The sequence below is a fragment of the Athene noctua genome, chromosome 3 (genome assembly GCF_965140245.1).
Source record: "Athene noctua chromosome 3, bAthNoc1.hap1.1, whole genome shotgun sequence".
Taxonomy (NCBI): Eukaryota; Metazoa; Chordata; class Aves; order Strigiformes; family Strigidae; genus Athene; species Athene noctua.
Window position 1 is genome coordinate 59,570,728 of NC_134039.1, and position 19,101 is coordinate 59,589,828.

Genomic DNA, 19,101 nt, shown 5'->3' on the forward strand with positions numbered 1-19,101 from the left:
CACAAGGACATGACTGTCTTCAGCTCCAGAGCTCCAGTAGAACATTTTAAAACTCAGAACCGTATTATTTTGCAGCTAATATCTTTTATCATATTTCTTCAATGGACTGTTTCTTAATTTTTTAATTGACAACGAAACACTTAAAGATATGTCATGTCATGTAGACCACACAAGTGATTTCTTTTAGGTAAAATTTGCTTCTGTCATAGTAGCGAGGACTGAGTCAGTAGTATTGATTATATAATGGTGAGTTTTTAAATGGAGTAGAAATGTCATTAGCAAAAAAGTAGCCTTTGATCCGTGATAAATATTTGGTGAAGACATGTGAAGTCTGAAAACACAAGTAAAAATCTTCAATGCCTGTAAATAGCTTTACCTTCATTGACTTAAGAAGAGCACTGCTGATGTCTTCAGTGAGAATTTGTCTCATGTATCTTACATTTATATTTAGAAGAGTTTTGGTGCGTCCCATTAGGGCCAAAATCTGCCTTCCTCTGAAAAGCTTCCTCACTGAAGTACACAGAACTACTCTCATGAGTAAGAGCAGGGAGGATTTGGCCTCAGGGAATACAGCTCAACTTTAAAAAAGAAAAGTTTGAAAGAATCCAACTACATTTTTTAAACTTAAAAAATGCGCTCTAATTTCACCTGGTTGGTGATTTAAGAAAGAAGCTAATTAAAGCCAATGGAGAATTTAAAAAATGAAGAAAAAAAAACAATTTAGGACAGCAGGAGAAAATAAGTTTTCTAATTATATATAATGAGGATATCTTCTGCACAGTGCCACAAATGTCCACCTTTTCTACAATATTGAGAGTATGATGATTTCTGCTGTGTGGCCCAGGGTGCTACACATACAGCTGCATGTACCTGTCACACAGGTATTTGATTTAATTAAAGAGTTCGAGTTAGCCAAATGTCTATGGGGGTCACACTGTTTTTGTGTAGAGACTGAGAAGTACTGAATATATTTGACTTGTTTATATTAACAGCACCTATTTCCTCCACTGGTTGCTTTTGTCACTTTGTTTTGTTGGCAGATTCTCAAGCTTCTCTTAAAAGAGAGGAGGTGTGGGAGGGGGAGATTATTTTGACAAGTGTTAGGAAGAAGTAAGGCTGTATACTGAATTTGGTTTGTCTTCTGCCAAGGAAGATCTTTCCAGGGAATTGGAGAAAATGTGCTCTCGTCCTGTCCTGCTTCTTCTGAAGCCGGTGGGATTTCTGCTACAGATTCCCTGAGGACAGTCTGAAGGCAGTGTTTTTTTCAGCAGTGGACAGCCACTGCTGTCTTAGGATAGATCTATTTCTTGAAAACATTTGAGTGTACCTGTCCCAGACTTTCAGTCTTTCATTGTTTGTCTCAGTAAATATATTTTGCTCTAAATAAAATTAAAATGTGCTTTTGGGGTCATAGATTTTCTAGAGGAATCTGTCCCCTCTCCATAAATCCAGAGTTTCAGAGGAAAGGTAAGGGACATCTGGAAGATTGACTTAAAAATTACAATATTAGTGATAATGTTTAGGGAGTGAAAAAGACCTGAAAAACAGGATAATTCCTGACAGGAATTATCAGTCCTCTTATGTTTGATGTAAGCCATTGATAGTGATGATGATGAATAGGGAGATAGGGAGATGAGGTTTTGATGTTCTCTTCTACAGTTACTCTGAACCTACTGAAATCACAAATGTTCTAAGTCTCTCTTTTTTTTTTTTTTTTTTTTTTTTTTACAGGACTAAATTTAATTAATTAGAACTAGGAAGAGTCATGCATGTGTGGCTAAAGGATGAAGCACTTCTGTTCAGATGATGTCCTTCATCTCCACTCCACATCCATTCTGCACAGGGGGAAATAAATGAGTAAAAAAGCAAGGCTGTGAGGGTAAGATCTACATTATCAGCTCTAGCTCTAGCCTGATCACCTTTCTTGCTTGAATTTCAAGTCACTGTACTTTACTTCAGGTTCAGACCAAAATTCTTTTATCTATGCTGTTGATATGCTGCTTTATCTTTAGCTGATCTGAGATGCATGAACAGAATGTCAAAGAGGAAGCTAGTTTATGATTATTTTAGAAAAGTTTTTGCTTTTCACTTCAGCGCACATAATCTTCAAAAATAAAAGTCTATGAATTGGTCTATTTAAGCTTCCTCTACTTTTTGAATATGCTGATTTAAGTCAAAAACTGTGAGGTTTTTTTTAAGTATTAACATATAGTTTACGCATTCCTGTCTCCTCTTCTAAGTGGCAAAATAAAATTAGTTTGAAAATATATAGTGAAAACACTCCATGTAAATACTTGCAGTACCAGAAGACAGGTTGTGAACTGTATTTCTTTGTCTTTTTCTAAAAGATGATTATGAGTGTGGCAGAGAAAGAAATCCTTAGACTCAGTTTTGCAGGAACTGCATGAAGCAGGTACTTAATTCAGTATCATGCTAGTGCTGCTACGGGCAACAAGCCATTTCAGTAGAAGTTGGGATTTAATATACGTTTAAACTTTTTGTCTGTCACCTCCTCCCCCCTCTCCATTAAATTTCTTACAGCTAACTCTTATCAGCTTCTCACGGACAGTTTTTGATTGGGAGTTGATGAAGCTACATTACATCTTCCTGACACTTTGGATACCCAAACCCATATCTTTCTTATGTAGAAAGACGTTACAACTAAAACCTGAGGTCAACATGTATGTAAGCACTACCAATTTCATGAATCTTTACTAGTACAACAGTTTTGCAGAGACAGTAAGTGAAATTAGACATGTTTCATCATTTGTCATTTTACCTTGGATTTATGCAGACATCAACTCTGTTTAATTTCTATGTAATTGTATATATGTATAGATAGAGAAATATGCACTTCAGAATGTGTCTCTTAAGGCCAAGAAAGTTTAAATGTAATCCTCCCACTGCCACAGATCTGTGTGCAATTTTCTTTACGTTCAAGTAGAGATGCATAAATAGAAGCAGCAGAGCATCTGACCCATCACTCATATCCAGGATGGTTTCTCTGTTTCAGATTTTTTTGTTAAAGTTACTCAGTTTTGAGCAATTCACATTTTCTTTTGAGAAACTGTGAAGGCATAAAAATATGAAGACCTGCATTATATGAATGTCCATAGGGAAAGGGAAAAAAATGAATGCATGACCACTTTCAACATCTCAGTGTCTGCCTTGCAAAACTAATGTTATGGTGGACAGCTGAGACAAGAATACACACTATGTATTGATGAGAAAAAAAGCTCACCCTGAACTTTTACAGACTTATGAAAGAAAAATATTTTATTTATAAGCAGCTTTTTTTGGGAGGGGGAATTCGTGATGTAGATACTTTTGCCTACCTAAGTGGAGTGCTTTGAGGGAAGCAAATCATATATGTCTAAGCCCAACCGGTGTCTCTCAAAATCTTTTTCTGCAGACCCCAAGGTCATATTTGAACCTCTACTTATTCTTTAATATACGATTGAGAATGTGCAGTGAAACACTAATGTAACTGCTTTTTAGTGCCATGAGTGGACAGGACATGAAAAGCCAGCCAAGAGGGTAAATAAAATTAATATGGTACTGTTCAAGGGCCTGATTAGCCCTATTTGTCCGTCATTTCCTTTCAGTTTTGGAGATTTCATTGCACCGAGCTTGGAGCTTAACATTTATTGTTTGAATCATTTGTCCTGGTCTAATTTATCACAAATATTTAAAAGTTCTGCTCCAAATGACTTTGGTGGTGTCAGCTCTGTCAGCAAAAGCAAACGTGGGGTATACACTTACAGTCTCCTTTTTATATATGTTTGGGGCAGAAGAGCTATTGAAGCCAATTACTTTTCACCCACATGGAGGGTATTCCTTCAATGTCACAGTGGAGGTCACTGACAGGGCAACACAGAGAAGACAGCTTCTGAAGAGTGTGCTTAAGTTTTCCATAATGCCTGTCCAACTTTTCTCAAACACTCTCAAGAAAAATATATTTAACCCTTTTATATTTAACAGATGCAAATGCAAAAACATGTCTTTAAAATTTTAGCATCTGCAATTTACATGAGGTTTGCAGAACTAACCATCACATGCTTTAATACTCCTATACTTACAGTAACAGCCAGAATGATACATCATTTTGTGTTTTAACAATAAATATTTGTGACTGCTAATCTATTCAGTGAAGCTATAATTTCTTGTTGATGTTGCTATACTGACCTCTGCAGGCTTTGGAAGTTTGGAACATTGTTTACTGCAGTGACTGCTGTGACCCTGTACGCAGCTAAACGAGCCTGTAACACTAAAACACTTGAGGACTAACATACTTACCGAAGAGCTTTATTCCTTTTTAGTTCTAAATACCAAACTGTGAAAGAATTTAAAGTGATGATTTGAAAGTAAGTGTACGAGAGGTTCAGAAAATGTTATTTTTGGTAAAAGTAAATTAAGTGAAAAAATCAGTATTTAAATGAGTACTTTTCAGACTTAGGGTTTTATAATATGATCTGCTTATTAAGAAATACAGCTATTTTAGATGAAAAATGTTATTTCTATTAATGACTGTGCAAAACTTGTCAGTTAAAAAAAAAGAAACTTTGCTGTATATTTAATCCAATGTGTTACAGTCTGCTGTTCTGCTCCTAGATGTTAACTTAAAAGTTGCATATGTTCAGTATAGTTTTTATAAGAATAAGCTTTCTCAACTAGGACAGACACACCAGTATGAATAGTGATACCTAAATAATGCAAACTTCCCCACTTTCTGTGTTTCTGTATATTGAATTAATTTCACAGATACGCTATAAAGCATGCATTAATTTAATCTGAGTTATTTTCTGTTTAATACTTACTGCCTTTCTGGAGTTAAGTGTGTTCCTTATATTTATTCATGTCCAAATACAGTTTTTCAATTAGGGTCTGACACTTCTTTTATACATATATATCATTTTTGTAACTTATAGTCATGTTTGGCTGACATACAGAGCTATGCCCTATACCTTGTTTATGTTAGAAACAAAGACTCTCTGAACTGCAGCTCTGTTTATAACTATTTGTGGTTTAACAAATGACAAAATACAGAAGACTTAAAAATCTTGGTCTGGAAAAAATATCTCAGTCTGGTTTATGTTTTCATCTACTTTCCCCACATTTATTGATTTTGTTAACTGTTTCAGCCATTCACTGTACACTTCTCTGACCACATCGTATTTATGTTGTATGCAGGTAACTGACATCTGAAGAAAAACAAAACATACAGGATGAAGTTCTGGTTCCTCTAAAAGTTCCCATTGACTTTAAGAGAGCCAAGAGTTTTCCCACTGTGTTTTTATCTCTCTTGCTTCGTCTTCAGAACTGAATGCTCTCCTGGACAAATTCAAAGTTTTTTTAATTAATCTTGTTCTGTGATTGACTGTTTAGACTCTGAGACATACAGATATATGGACATTCCCATGTCCACTATTTGCTGAAAAAACTGTGCATTTTGGAATGGATTATTACTCACATTGGATTACATTTTCTGTAATCCAGTACTGGCAACTCAGAGGTGCCAAAAGCTGGCTAAAACAGGGAACGTTTGGTGGGAGAGAAAAATGCACATAGGAAGTTGCAAGATACTTCTTTAAATAGTTGATTTAACAGTCACTCCCTCAACTTTACTTTTTCCAGCTCTTAGTGTTGTCAAAACGAATTATCTGAGATAACGGGAGATTTTGTCTGAGAATAAAGATTCTGAGATAACTATTCCATTTATCTGCTTCCATTTGCATTACCAAAGTCTCCAATTCATAATCTTCTAACTAGTCCAAGTGCTGATTGTCTTCTTATGCAGATCCTGCCATACCCTGTGGTACTCACAGCCATGGATAAAGGGATAAATTTTTGTGCATTTATAGACTGCCTAACCCAATGATTCTCATCCAGATCAAGATCAGTGTCAGCAATGATAGTAAAGTTTCTACAGTCCACAATTCTGGATACTACCATTCATGTGAGGTACCTTCAAAGACTATATAGCTTTGCACAGTACCCCGAGATGCATCCAGGAGAACATCTGATGTTCTCCACCCACAAAAGAGCAGTCAATTCAAACTAGAGCTAATCTGAAGCAAAACATACACAAGTGTGTATAGTGAAGAATTTAGGTCCTCAGAACCAACTCTTTTACTCTAGAGATCTGCTCCTTTGCTCCACACTATTTGCTAATGTTAATATAGCCATATTGTCTTGCTCAGTCACATAGAAAATACTGTTCGAGACTAAACCCCTGTGTCTTAATCATCAGGGGCTAGCCAGTGAGAATGAGCAAAGGTAGACTCTCTTCTGGTTACCAGCAAGATTACACAGCCTGGCAAAGTAGGAAAGGACAACTGGAAGGTGAATGTGATTCCCCCCTTGCCTCTCCCAAAAGGAAGCACTAGATTATTGCAGGCAGAGGTGATATAATGCCTGCAATGGCAGTAATTGTCTGTCCATTCCCATACTCAACCACACTGTCTATACTGCAGACTGAAGTGCTGAAGAAACTGAGCTGGCTTTGTGGACAAGTTTATGTTGTCATGTGGCAGAGTGCAGAGAGGAAAGGTCTAGGCTTTGATTGAGGCAGATGTGTTCTGGCTTTAGGACCCTACACCTGCATAATATGTTTACACCAATGCAGGGCATGTGCCTGGCCCAGGCAGACACTGCTCATGTGCAGGTAGAAGAATGCTGGAGGGCCTTGTGTCCACATTGCAATGGAGCATGTTAGAGGACTGCCCTTGGGCATGGCCTCACCTGAAATTCCACCAAGAGGTAAACTTATCAGAGTCTGTGAGCAGTATCTCTAGTGCATACTTCAAGTCTCCAGGAATAAGTACAAAGCAAACTGAAACCAGGAAAACTCTTCACAGCACACTAAATTAATAACCTGGATGCACTCTAATCACAGGTACCAGAACAGTTTAGCTGTGGTAGCATAATTAACCCTAGGAATTACGATGTGACTTTTTTTCAAGGACATTCAGTTCTGTTAAGATGTTCAGTATGCAGCTGACAAATTAACCTGGAATATAGGCTGGAGGACGACTGAAACTTAAGACATGAGAATTTTTTTACTACCCATTGCATCTAGACCACATAGTAAATTCCAGAGATCTAAAGAAACATAGCTCATAGTATTTGAAGGATGACTCTTTGTGTGCTGATCCCATATTACAGCACCTGGACATCTGATTTGAGCAGCCACTGAAGCCTTCTCCGGACCATCAGTCTTGAATGTTTGATGTTCATGTCAGGCCTGTACTGTAATATAAATAACCATTTAGTGTTACATTCCCCCACTTTTCTGTTTTGATGAAAATTTGGGGCAGAGTCATGGCCTGATTCTGTCAGTGTAAAGACCATAGTTTTGCTTTTGCCCTAGAAGTTTCTAATTTGTGTTCATTTCTCTGTTGGATCTCTGTGAAAACAGTTAAGCAGGATGTCAGCTCCTTTTTATTTTTCTAAGTGCAAGACTTGTTACGTTTTGCTTAATCTTCTACCCGTACAGTGACATGTAAAACTGAAACTTGACCGTTTAAGAGTTCGGCAATACCCAGACTCCCAGTAGGCCCCCCCAGGGCACTGTGTCAGATGGTATTAGCCGAAGAACCAAAGCAAGTGTCCCTACTGCACTGTTTGGACATATATCAATGGAGCACTTTGGAATTGGAGTACTGTGTGTGCAACAAACTGTAAGCTGCCTTTAGACCACAGTATAGCTTTCACACATGCCCTTAGAACTAAATTGTACTACAGTAGCTCTAAGTAGCAGGTGGGCAGTAAAACAGCATCTTTGCCTATTTCCCCTATTAAACTCTGTTTTCAGATGAGTGTGTAAAGCTGTCAGTGTAGTGCCAGGTATCCCTCATTGTGTACTGCTCCTACACAAAGGTGCTTTAAGTTTCTTTATGCTATTGATGTGGCACAAAGCTGATGTGATAGGGACTGTGCTCTGCCCCTTTTTGAAGCATCTGTGGTGCTCTTTATGCAATAGACTATATTTGGTAGCTCATTACTGATATAAGCAGAAGCATCATCCATCAATTGCAAAGAGATTTTACTTTGCATACCTCAGAGTCTGAACTTGATTCAGTACTTCTGAAACATTGGGCATAAAGTGTTTTTCCACTGATATTTTTTGATTTGAAAAAAACCCCACTATAGCATGTGTAGTGTGCAAATAGACTTTGCACTCTACTGTAACTATCAGTAATGGTATGCAAAGCTACAATTTAAGGAGAACTATTAGCTTTCTGAGATGTTAAATTACTGCAGAGCATGCAATAATAATAATATAGGAAAAGACAGCACCCTAGTGGGTTGAAACAAAGAACACTATGCAGCCCAATCGTATGCAGCCTCTATAACCACACTTCTTTTTCACACAAAAAAAGTTCCTTCCTGGGGAGCATGGTTGTTATACACTGACACTGTATTCTTCTTGCACAATGGCCTTGATTCGGTGAAGTACCTTATTACACACAAGTCTCCAAGCAATTGAGCGGTCTCACCTGAGTTAATACAGCTGTTCATGAGCTCAAAGTTAGGCCCATCCTTAAGACTTTACCTTAATGTAGTCTCTACAATTTAGTTGGCTTTCACATTTTCTGACATAAGGAGTAAGTTCTACTTCAATTTCATTTATCAGTTTTGGCTTTTTTTTTTTTTTTTTTTTACTTTTTTTTTTACTGTTTAAATGATCTTGCTTATGTTTTACATCTTTGAAGTAAAGTATCTAATGCAGTTTTTTTAGTTCAGTGCTGTCAGTGCCAGGAATTTTTTAAACACAGTTTACAACCAAGCTGACCACATCTAGCATCCCATTGTTTGACAAGTGACTGAAAAGTAGAGAAGAAAGAAACCTACATTTTGTGAATTCTCCTGCGCTTATTTTGACCAAGAAAAGAAACTGAGCTCAGATTAAAAGCAAGTTCAAAATCAAACATTTTAACCACAAAAGAGAGAGACAAATGGCATAATCTGGAAATATACTTTCAGGGTGGTCTGACCCATTGGTACATAATGACTCAAAGTCTTGGCCATGCTAAGCTTCTGTCTTTCATTTAAATACTGCTGGGGTGCTGCCATATTTTCTTGTATGCCCTGTCCCATAATAACATAAAAAGAAGTGAATGGCCAAAAAAATCCCCCAAAAAACAACTAACATTAGAAGATAGTAATCAACCCAGTAATTTAGATTTCTCTTTGTGTCTTAAGAATCATTTATGCATTTTTCAAAAAGAACATATTTACATAATGTGAATGTATTTTGCAGATGAGAAGTGAGAACCTCAAGTATTCTTCTCTGAGGTAAAGGTCTTTGACCACAAGGTTAGAAGTCCAGATAATTTCCTCTGGTTCCTGAATGAAAAGAAAATTGAAGGCTTACTTCCTTGAAGAAAAAGATTGGCCATGTGGTTTTATGCCTTTTTACACACATGGGGTAACAGAGCTCCTGTTATAGTATCAACAGTAACGATATGGAACAAGTTATGCCTTTCAAATGAATGGTGTGTTTAGCAAAACAATTTGTTAATAACTGTCATCTTGTTTGCACAGAAAGAAATAAAGACCAGTTTTATATTGCAATACATAGCCAACAGTAGTCTGGCTTTCAGGGGACTGTATTATAGCAGTGCTTTTGCCCATTTCTGTTCTCCTCCCTGAGTATCTTGGCAAACCAGTTTGTCCTCCCTGAGTATCTTGGCAAACCAGTTTGTTAACTGTAGCCCTCAAACACTGGTGAATTCTCACTGATGTTGGCACGTTGTCAGTGCTTTCGGCTTCATTAAAAAAACCTGCTCCTTGTCTATACAAATTAGTTGGAATAAACTTCTGGTTTTGTATTCACTGGTCTTTCTTCCAGTAGACTTACATTTTACCAGTTCAGAAAAAGTATTGCAACCTTCACAGACTTTTCTAACTAGCCTTACCTCCCATTCCAAAGTTTGAGTAAACATCTACAGATATCGACACGTTTGTACTGTCATATCTTATGATCAATATTGAATTAGTATTAGCTGCTAAAAGCTCTCTTCAGTGATACAAAACTGAGATCTTTGGCTACCCATTTGCTTTTGTTGATCTTATTTTGTCAGAAGGCTGAATATTCTCTTTGTCTGCCTAGTTTGCTTCAGAACTGATATAAATGTTGCCAAAGGACCTTGACCTTTACCACAGGGAGTGAATGTCACATAGATGAGAATACTTGGAAAGTATGGGACTTGTGGAGTTGTGTGATTAGGTGCATAATATGGGCATCACAGTTGGTAATACATTGTACAGAGAAATAGCAGAGTTCCATGATTTAACAAGAATTGTGCAAATATGCAGCCCTCAACATCATTTATGAATTAATCAAGTGCACAAGCACCTCTTATGAGGACTTCATATCAACTAAGGAACTCGCCTAGGGACATAATACTAAAAGACTCCTACAAAACTCATTAATAGAAACTACATCTTCCAATTTTTAATTTAAATATATAATAGTCAAAGAAACAAGCTGTATCAATTTACCACTGGACTTGAATTAGAGATAATATAATGTGGGAATTACAAAAGTTTAAAAAATGTTGAATAAATACATATTTTATATAGAGACAGCACCATTCCAATAAGACCTTTCAAAAAGCAATTTTGACACTGATGCAAATATTGTTTTGCCAGACACTTATTTTGGGTACAAAAGGATTCATTTTGTTGTCATTACTATCATACTTTTCTCAGGAAGCACAATATGCTCCAATAAAAATGAGGGAATGGTTAAGTAGGACAGGCCCATTGTGACTCAGCTGCCCGAACATCCAGTTCTTATAAAGGGGGGGAGCAAGGAGTTTAGCTTAACCTTTGAAACAGGAGCAAAATTAGGTAAAGTTGTGTGAAGTCACTATATTTTTACCTGGCTATTATGGAAGTACTTTTAAATGCTACCAGGCAGTTCAGATAATATAAAAATTCCAATACTGCCTTCAACTCGAGTCAAGGGTACACTTAAAGAGTTATTAGCACCCAGCAAAGTGTGTTAAGTCTGACATTCATGATGTCTCAGTTATTAAATAGATACTAGTACACGTACTGATTTTCTTATAAAACTTAATAATGATAATGACCTTTCCATTTAGAATCAGGCTTTCAATGCTGAAAACACCAGCAGATTTATAGAATTTAATGCTAGACGCAAATTACAGATCATTGTCAGTTTTTCACATATACAGAACTTGGAATGTATTTTCACTTTTCGTCTTGAACATTCATGTGTCATAATGACCATCAAATGTATATATTTCTATGCATAGCTAACATAATTGATGTTACACTCAATTTATCATTTGATTTAGTGCTCCTCTGCACCAGTGCATTATTCCACTGAGATGATCTGTGCACTATAGTGCCTCTTAATGTTAAAAAATATTTTAAAAAATTGTGCCAGGGACTCTGCTGCTGATACTAAACAGTGGAGGAGATGTTTTACATGGCAAAAACACCGTCTTGAAACAGGCTAGTATATAAATTGTTTGGAGCGGAGTGAAAGCTGACACTAAGACTGTTCTTTTGCCACTCACAATTATAACACTATTGCAGGAAATTTTCAGGTGCACTGGATGGCGATAAGATAGACTCATAAAGAAAAGCCAGACATTGCTAAATACTGAAAATAATTTGGCCTGGAGCACTCAGTCAAAATTACTGCATTTCAAGGACCAGGCTTTCATCTACTAAAAAAATCAACTCATTTCCACTGACTTCAATACGGCTACTCCAGCTTATGTGAGCCCGGGATCTAGCCCATTTCAATAATGAATGAGAATAACTCCAATAGGGATTACAGCAGCTGAGAATTTGACCCCTGACTCTCTGGTATGCAGAGAAGAAAAGGAATCATTTTTAGAATACTTAATATGTTTTCTTATGCACGAACCAGGGGTTATTTCTAAAACAAACAAGCAAGACTTTGCTTCAGCAGAGATTATTATAAGCAACAATGAATACAATGTAGACCATATTTCTTTTTTTTTTTTTTTCTTTTTTCTTTTTCCCAATAAATCCTTTTCCCCAAACTTCTGTGCTATGCTCATATACCTTAATAACACCTTTGTTTCTGATTTTGTCTCAGTTATCTGAGGGGGCCAAATTATGTGAGGAGCTATTTTTGAATGCTGTTACTGTTAAAGGGTGTAATTTATGTGACTTCAAGTTTATTTACATGCAAAATAATAATTCCTGCAAAGTTTGTCTCTCTGATAACCTCAGAAGTCCCTACTTATGCTGGTGATTTTAGGGGAGACTATATAATTTTAACAGTGGAAATCAGCCACCTAACTTCAGACGGGATCTGAATTCATCTGAACTTGTCCCACCAGGCAATGGAAGGGGAGAATTCATTGCACTTTCTTTAGACCTCTACCCAGGAATGACATTAATTGCACACCAGAAGTGCCAATTTCTCTCCACTGACTATAAAGGAAGCCAGAGAGTACTTGTACAGCTGTAGTTGTCAATATTTGAGAAATTCCATCCTAACTTTTTCTTTCCCTGAGAAAAGGAAAATTCCCTCAGGATGACCGTGTCTTAAAGGACTGAATTCTACAGGATGCTCTGTGATACTCTTTTTAACAGCAATTACTCTCAACTGCTTTAGGATCAAGAGTCAAAGATGAAAGATGCTTGCTATAGATTGGGCAAGATTTCTGAGGAAGGGGTAAGGAAATAAAAGGAAAGGGTAAAAAATGTTGTCTCAGGAACTGGATAATACCATGCCAACTATTTTCTCTCATGGAGAAGACAGAGCTTGTCATTTGGTTCCCACAGGGAGCTCACAAAGCAAATTTTATTTGTTCTGCCAGCAAATTTTTTGAACAATGAGTACCTACTCCAGGAATTAAAGCTTATACCTCATTCACATAATGTAATGTTAACACAGGAAGAAAGGAAGGTTCCAAGAAAGTGATTCTGAAAGATCTGAGCTTTTTCTTCCCAGACACAGGACCTCAAATTACTATTAAGTCACCTAAGACACGACAGTGAAATGAATGGCATCTTTCCCTTTTTTGAAAAACAACACACTGGTGTGCTATGTTTAGCTATCATTACCCGATCCAGAAAATTGAGGTCTATATGTGATCCTAGTCTCAAAGCAACCAGTTCAGCTAAAACCTTGCAAAATTGCATTTCTTGAACATGTTTATACAATTACCTAAAAAATAACAGAGTTAAAGATTTCAGGGGAAAAAAATAACAACTTTACACACTAACACAGTGAATGTAAGAAGAGAAGCACAGTTAATACTTTGATTTAAAGTAACTGGAGAGTGTAAAAATACTGAATTTGTTATCTTTGAGGAGCCAATTTTTCTCTGGCTTTACAAAGGAACATGTGAGTTCTCTTTTTACAGACACTGGAAACTGCTAAGCATTAACAGGCAGGAGCAGTTTACACAGTGATTGATATTAGCCAATTTTGAAAAAATATGAAGGTATTACTTGTGCTGTACTCAATCTAATTATTTTTATTATTTTACCATGGCTGTGGTGAAACTCAGCCCCAAAATTCCAGATCTGGATTAACTGTCCCATGAAATTTTTAAGGGAAACAATTTATAGTGGGGTTTTGGTTAGTTAAAACCAGAAATGTATTTAGAACAAAATCCCAGTTTTGAACACTGTTGGACAGGTGGGAAATTTGATTGTGGATGCCAGCTCATGACCAGGATTTTTAATACATCAGGATAACTCTGTAAAAGAACACTTCATTGACTTTATTGCTGCTTTTTTGCAGAACATACTTATTTTGAAAATATTACTCTTAAATACTAGCCACCTCTGAGGAACTAATATATTTATAATCAATGGGTTTGTATAATTAATGTACAGTCAGTCTTTAATATTAAAGAAAGAAGCTAACCTAAACTTAGAAATTCAAAGTTAAAGATGACATTCTACATTCAGTTCATCCTCTGGTGCCTTGTTACTGAAGAACATATAATGCTAACTTCACACACAGATCTGAGGCTCCACCATTACCTAAGCACAACAGGGTAAGCTAACGACAGTGTGTCAGCCTTTTGTTGGTCCGTGTCACAACCTTAACATTACTTTGTGAGAAGAACTGCTGTCAGGGCATTTCAAGTTGCTTTTGAAATAGTGCCAAGAATGAGGAGGCCCCACTGTCCAATTGCCTTTCCAGTATTAACAAACTATATAGGGGGAAAAAAATGAAGAAATTGCTCAGTTTGCATCTCAGTGCATGAAAAATCCTAAAGTGTTGCAGGGACAATTGATTATCCAGAGGGCACCACACCATTTCTGACTGAAAAGGACCCTTTCTGGCATCCTACTGGTTATCTATATGAACATTTCTTTTGTATTCTTCTTTCAACAGCTGCGAAATGAAGAAGGGGTAGAAAATGAGGTTATGGGGGGAAAAAAAAATCAGGAGCAAACAGTGTTTCATAAGATTGTTAAGGTTTTCAACCCCTTGTCTGTCTAGGGATAACCATTTTGTCACCTTGGCAATACTCGTCGTATTATCTACGGCAAATATTTAAATGATTCTTCATTTGTTTTTAAGAACCCTCTTGCAGTGGACCACAGTTCCTATACTGGAAGTATATTGTCTGAATGAGAGCAAAATGGCCTTAAATGTAGCCCAGATGTTTTTAGGGAAGTGTTAATTATCCAGCAAAAGTTCCACAGTCTCTACTGTGTGTGATTCATGAATCTTTGTCACAATGAACTGGTAGCACTTGCAGAGATAGAAACATTGGAATAGTTTGTTCTCATGATGGGACTATTCCCATGGTTAAAGACCAGTTCAGACTTAAGGGATACTTTGGTCTGAATCTTTCAATATACCACTATTCATGCAGATTAAATAGACCTTAGCACTTGATGATTTACAATTATCAGTCATTTCAAAACTAAAAAGGTTGAAGTAGCATTTTTACTACACAGGATATTTTCAAGATGGGTATATGTTTCTTTGCTTTCATGAGTCATAGCATCTATTTAAATAAAGAAAAAACCAGAAATCTGTCAGTCAGTCAAACCACATGCAGACTATTCTTTAGAGCATACAGTATATTCTTTAGAGTATACAGTAACTAATTCCATAATATATAATATCTAAATATCCTCAGTTCTCGCTCTCTTTTCAGAAACAGTCAAGCTGTGACTTGGCCAGTCAGGGCAGTGTCCTCTCTCAACACAGCCTAGAGTTGTGAAAGAAGAATATGGGCTACCGGGGAATTAAAATGGTCTTCGGAAATTTAGGGAATTGTTCCCATCATTATTTTAGCATTTCTTTAATAATAACTCTATTATAGACTATAACCTAAAAGTTAAAGATTCGGTTCTCAGTGTATGAAGAACTTGTTGTCTATGTAAAACCCTGTTAATTTAATGGTGGGAACTGTCATCTATAGTTCTAAAGCAAGAGCAATTTAATATAAAAGCAGCACTTACCTTATAATATTGCATCTAACACTGTGCCGATATGGCCACTGAAATGAATGGCTGCAAGTGCCTTATTCTGGATAGCAGCACTTTAACTTATTCTGTGTCACAACAAGACAATATCAAATGTGTTGTTTACTTCCTATTCCCTAGATGAGTAAACAGGACAGAATATATTCCTTTATATAGATATGTATATATAAACATAAATTTTTACATAGATATACATGCACAAGAGGAAGGCAAAAGGAGATGCCTCTGGAGGACACAGCACTACATCTTATTTTTAGTGGTTTCACAGGACAAGATGATGTGTAACTCAAAACAAGTGTCACAAATCATAGAATTCAATTGCTAAATAACCCCTTTACCCTCAAAAATGCCTAAAACAGATTGTCCCTATTGGATAGAATAAAAAATTGATTGTCATGTGTGATTAATCTGGACATTTGAAAAAGTTTCATATGATAATCCTGCAGTTTAATTTGACAAGAGTAAAGATGAGACCATTCTAAAATCATCACAAAGCATATTCAGTTTTCAGGGCCCAAGTATGGCAGTGAGCTGCAAGTCAGTTTAATTCTGCGCTGCAGAACAAAGGGCAATTTCTGCTGAACACTTCTCAATGGATATGTAGATGAGAGATGAGATGCAATGTTGCTGAAATATGCAGAAGCTGATACCCATACCAAGAGAAGTTCTGTAATATAAAACATATCACTGCTTTTTTTTTTTTATTTTTTTTAATTTCTTGCTCTGGGGTTTCTCCCTCAGTAAATTGCCTCCTTGGCTGCCAGCTTGTGGAAAATCCTTGGGTCTTCTTGACTTCCCAGCTGCATAGGCTATTCCCAGTCTCTTAACCATAAATAGAGTTGCCTGTAGCTCAACCTAGCCTGATTGACACATATGGCAATTGATTAACTACAAGTGACATCAGGGGACTGCCACTGAACACAGTCTGTTTTCTAAGTTTCTTATGAAATGGTGGACTCTCCTCTTCAGGGCAGAATCATCCCTTAGGCCCATGTGGACTGAGCTTAAGGTTCCATAGGTTCCCACATAACAGTATAACCTTAAGGTTCTCACATAGCGATGGTAGAGACTTCTCTGTGGGGGGAATGATTAAAGAAATTACCTGCTTTGTCTTACTTAGAAGAGCAATTTGGAAGTTGTTGTATTGGCAGCTGTCTGCCTTCTTTCTGACACTTCTGCTCCTCCCCTCAGATTTAGCAGTGTACAATTGGTCTGCCTACCAAAAGCGACATTACAATGAGAACACTTTCAGCTTCTGTAGTATCTTCTTGCAGAATAACTTCATAAGATGCTTTAGGAAATTTAGTGGATTTATCCTTGCAGTATGCTTGCATGCTCTACTAGGAAAGCAGTAGGGGCAAGAAGTTCAGTGGCTATCTGTGCGGGCAGAGAAAGCTGAATGTGATCTGATGATTGCAATCTACTGAGTTAAAATAGTTTAAAAGTGACTGCTGAAAGTTTTCACAAATCTTCTGAGAAGTAATTGTCATTTTCATGAGCATTCCTAGTCTCTTGCAAAGTGGATAAAATAGATCATGTTAAATCTGGGGGTCAATGCTAAACAGAGTCAGCTGATACATGACAGAAACTTAAAGGTATGGTAGCAAGTCACGATCAGGAAACTTCACACACCAGTATATCAACTGAGAACTTCTGTTGACTTACATCCTGTGAGAGTGACAACCATCTTTCTTGTAAACAACTGAATGAGACTTTCAAAAACAATCAGGAAGCTACATATTGACATGTGTGGTAAAGGACTTCAGTGATGTCAACTGATTTTTGTTTTATTTTGAGGGATATTTTTCTGAAGGCCCAGAAAAAGCTTTGTGTACTTGAAACCTCTAATTTTTTTCCGGCAATGAGTGTGATAAAACCTCTGTTTGCCAAGTTTGCCTCTTTAAAAACAAGCATGTGTTTGTGGGCTGTTGAAATTAAGTCTGCTCTGTTCCTTTCCTTGTATATGCTACCTGGGTAATCTCTGTATTGAGACCATGTTTCCTGTCTATACAGGGACTTCTCAAGTCTCAGAAACCTGATGGACAAAATAGCCAGAGGTTGCTGAAATGGTAGGTTTTTCATTGAGCATCACTACAAGTACTGATGGCAGGATGGACTTACCTCCCACATCTCTGTGTATGTTTCTGTAAAGAGAAAAGAGAGGAAGATAAAGGATTGTCACCATCACCATCCATGTAGAAACGCGATTATATTCTTATTGTGGTACAGTAGAGAAAGATTTTCAAAACTAGGCCTGAGTTAAAACATTTGCTGGGTTGTAATACTTCACTCTTAAAATTACAGGTCAATATTCTCTGAGTTGTTGAGGACTTCTAATGTTTTGATAAGTATCTGTAACAAAGAACAGGGGAATAAAGTCCTCCTGTCCCTACCTGACCCTGCTTTCTATAAACTACATTGTCTTCAAAAAAATTAAAAGTGACTTGAGTACCAGAAGGACATTTGCATTAGATAAGCCTAAATATAGTCAAGGCAGTTATCTTCCCCATTTTATCTTGGGTACTCTAGTTCCTGTCAACATAACAGATTCTTCAATCCACTCATCACCCTTTTTCTCTTGTTTGAAAACAAACCTAAATGAAAATCATCTTAACTAACCCTGACTATGTAAAAGTTAAGCATGTAGTCTAAACCATTCAACAGTGACATAAATGCCTTGTGTGCTTAGATTCTTAGTCAGACATTTAACTTCCAGCCTGATTTTAGTCACTTATGCATAATCGAAGGCTTCTGTCATCATTAAATCCTTTAAAATGTCTCTCTTTCTTGACACTCCTATTCTTGAATGCCAAAGGTCAAGGCCCATGAAACCAGTCCTGTCTCTCTGCACATATCCATGTGCACAAATTGGATCAAGTCTTTACTTTCTAATAGTCCAAGTTCACCTTCAAATTAAAACTGATCTTAAAAAAAAAAAAAAGTCAAGGCTTTGCTTCAAAATCCTGATGCTGGATATTGTCCTGCCCATGGACTGAATGGAGGGTGATACAGGAAGGAGTCTGAGTTCAGCAGGGTTGCTTCTGCCCTCTGCAATTCTTATTCCCGCAATTTCCCGCTCACAAGAATGGGTCATACACTGCCAGAACATTCAGACAACTTATTTTCCCCTAGTTAGGCCATCCTTAGGTGGATGCTGGGTGTATAACTCAGTGAAAAGCACATTCTGCACTTTCCTGTTTGGTGTGTAAGACCCAATCTTCTCAGTGACTGAGTGGGATAAGTGTCAAACAGAGAAAGTCTAGGAGGACGTTTCACAGAAAAGAACCGCTTTGCTGGAAATCAGAAAGCTGGGGAACAAGTCCATATCAGCTTTTATATTTTTTGATCTTGCTTACTCAAAACAGTTGTATAAATGTTGAACAAAGCAAAAATATCAGCGTGAGAGTTTCCATAGACCAGTGGAGTCAAGATTTTCAAGTAAACATGTATTGCAAAAGCCAGAATTAGAGAAATTATCACTAGTCTGGATACGTTCATTTTCCTCATAATAAGGACACCAATCTCTTTCAAGAATCCTAATTGTTCCTACTCAGAAGTCCATTAAAAATTATATATTGTATTATATTGAGAGTTCATCTAATTTAAATGTGAAAATTTTGTAAACAT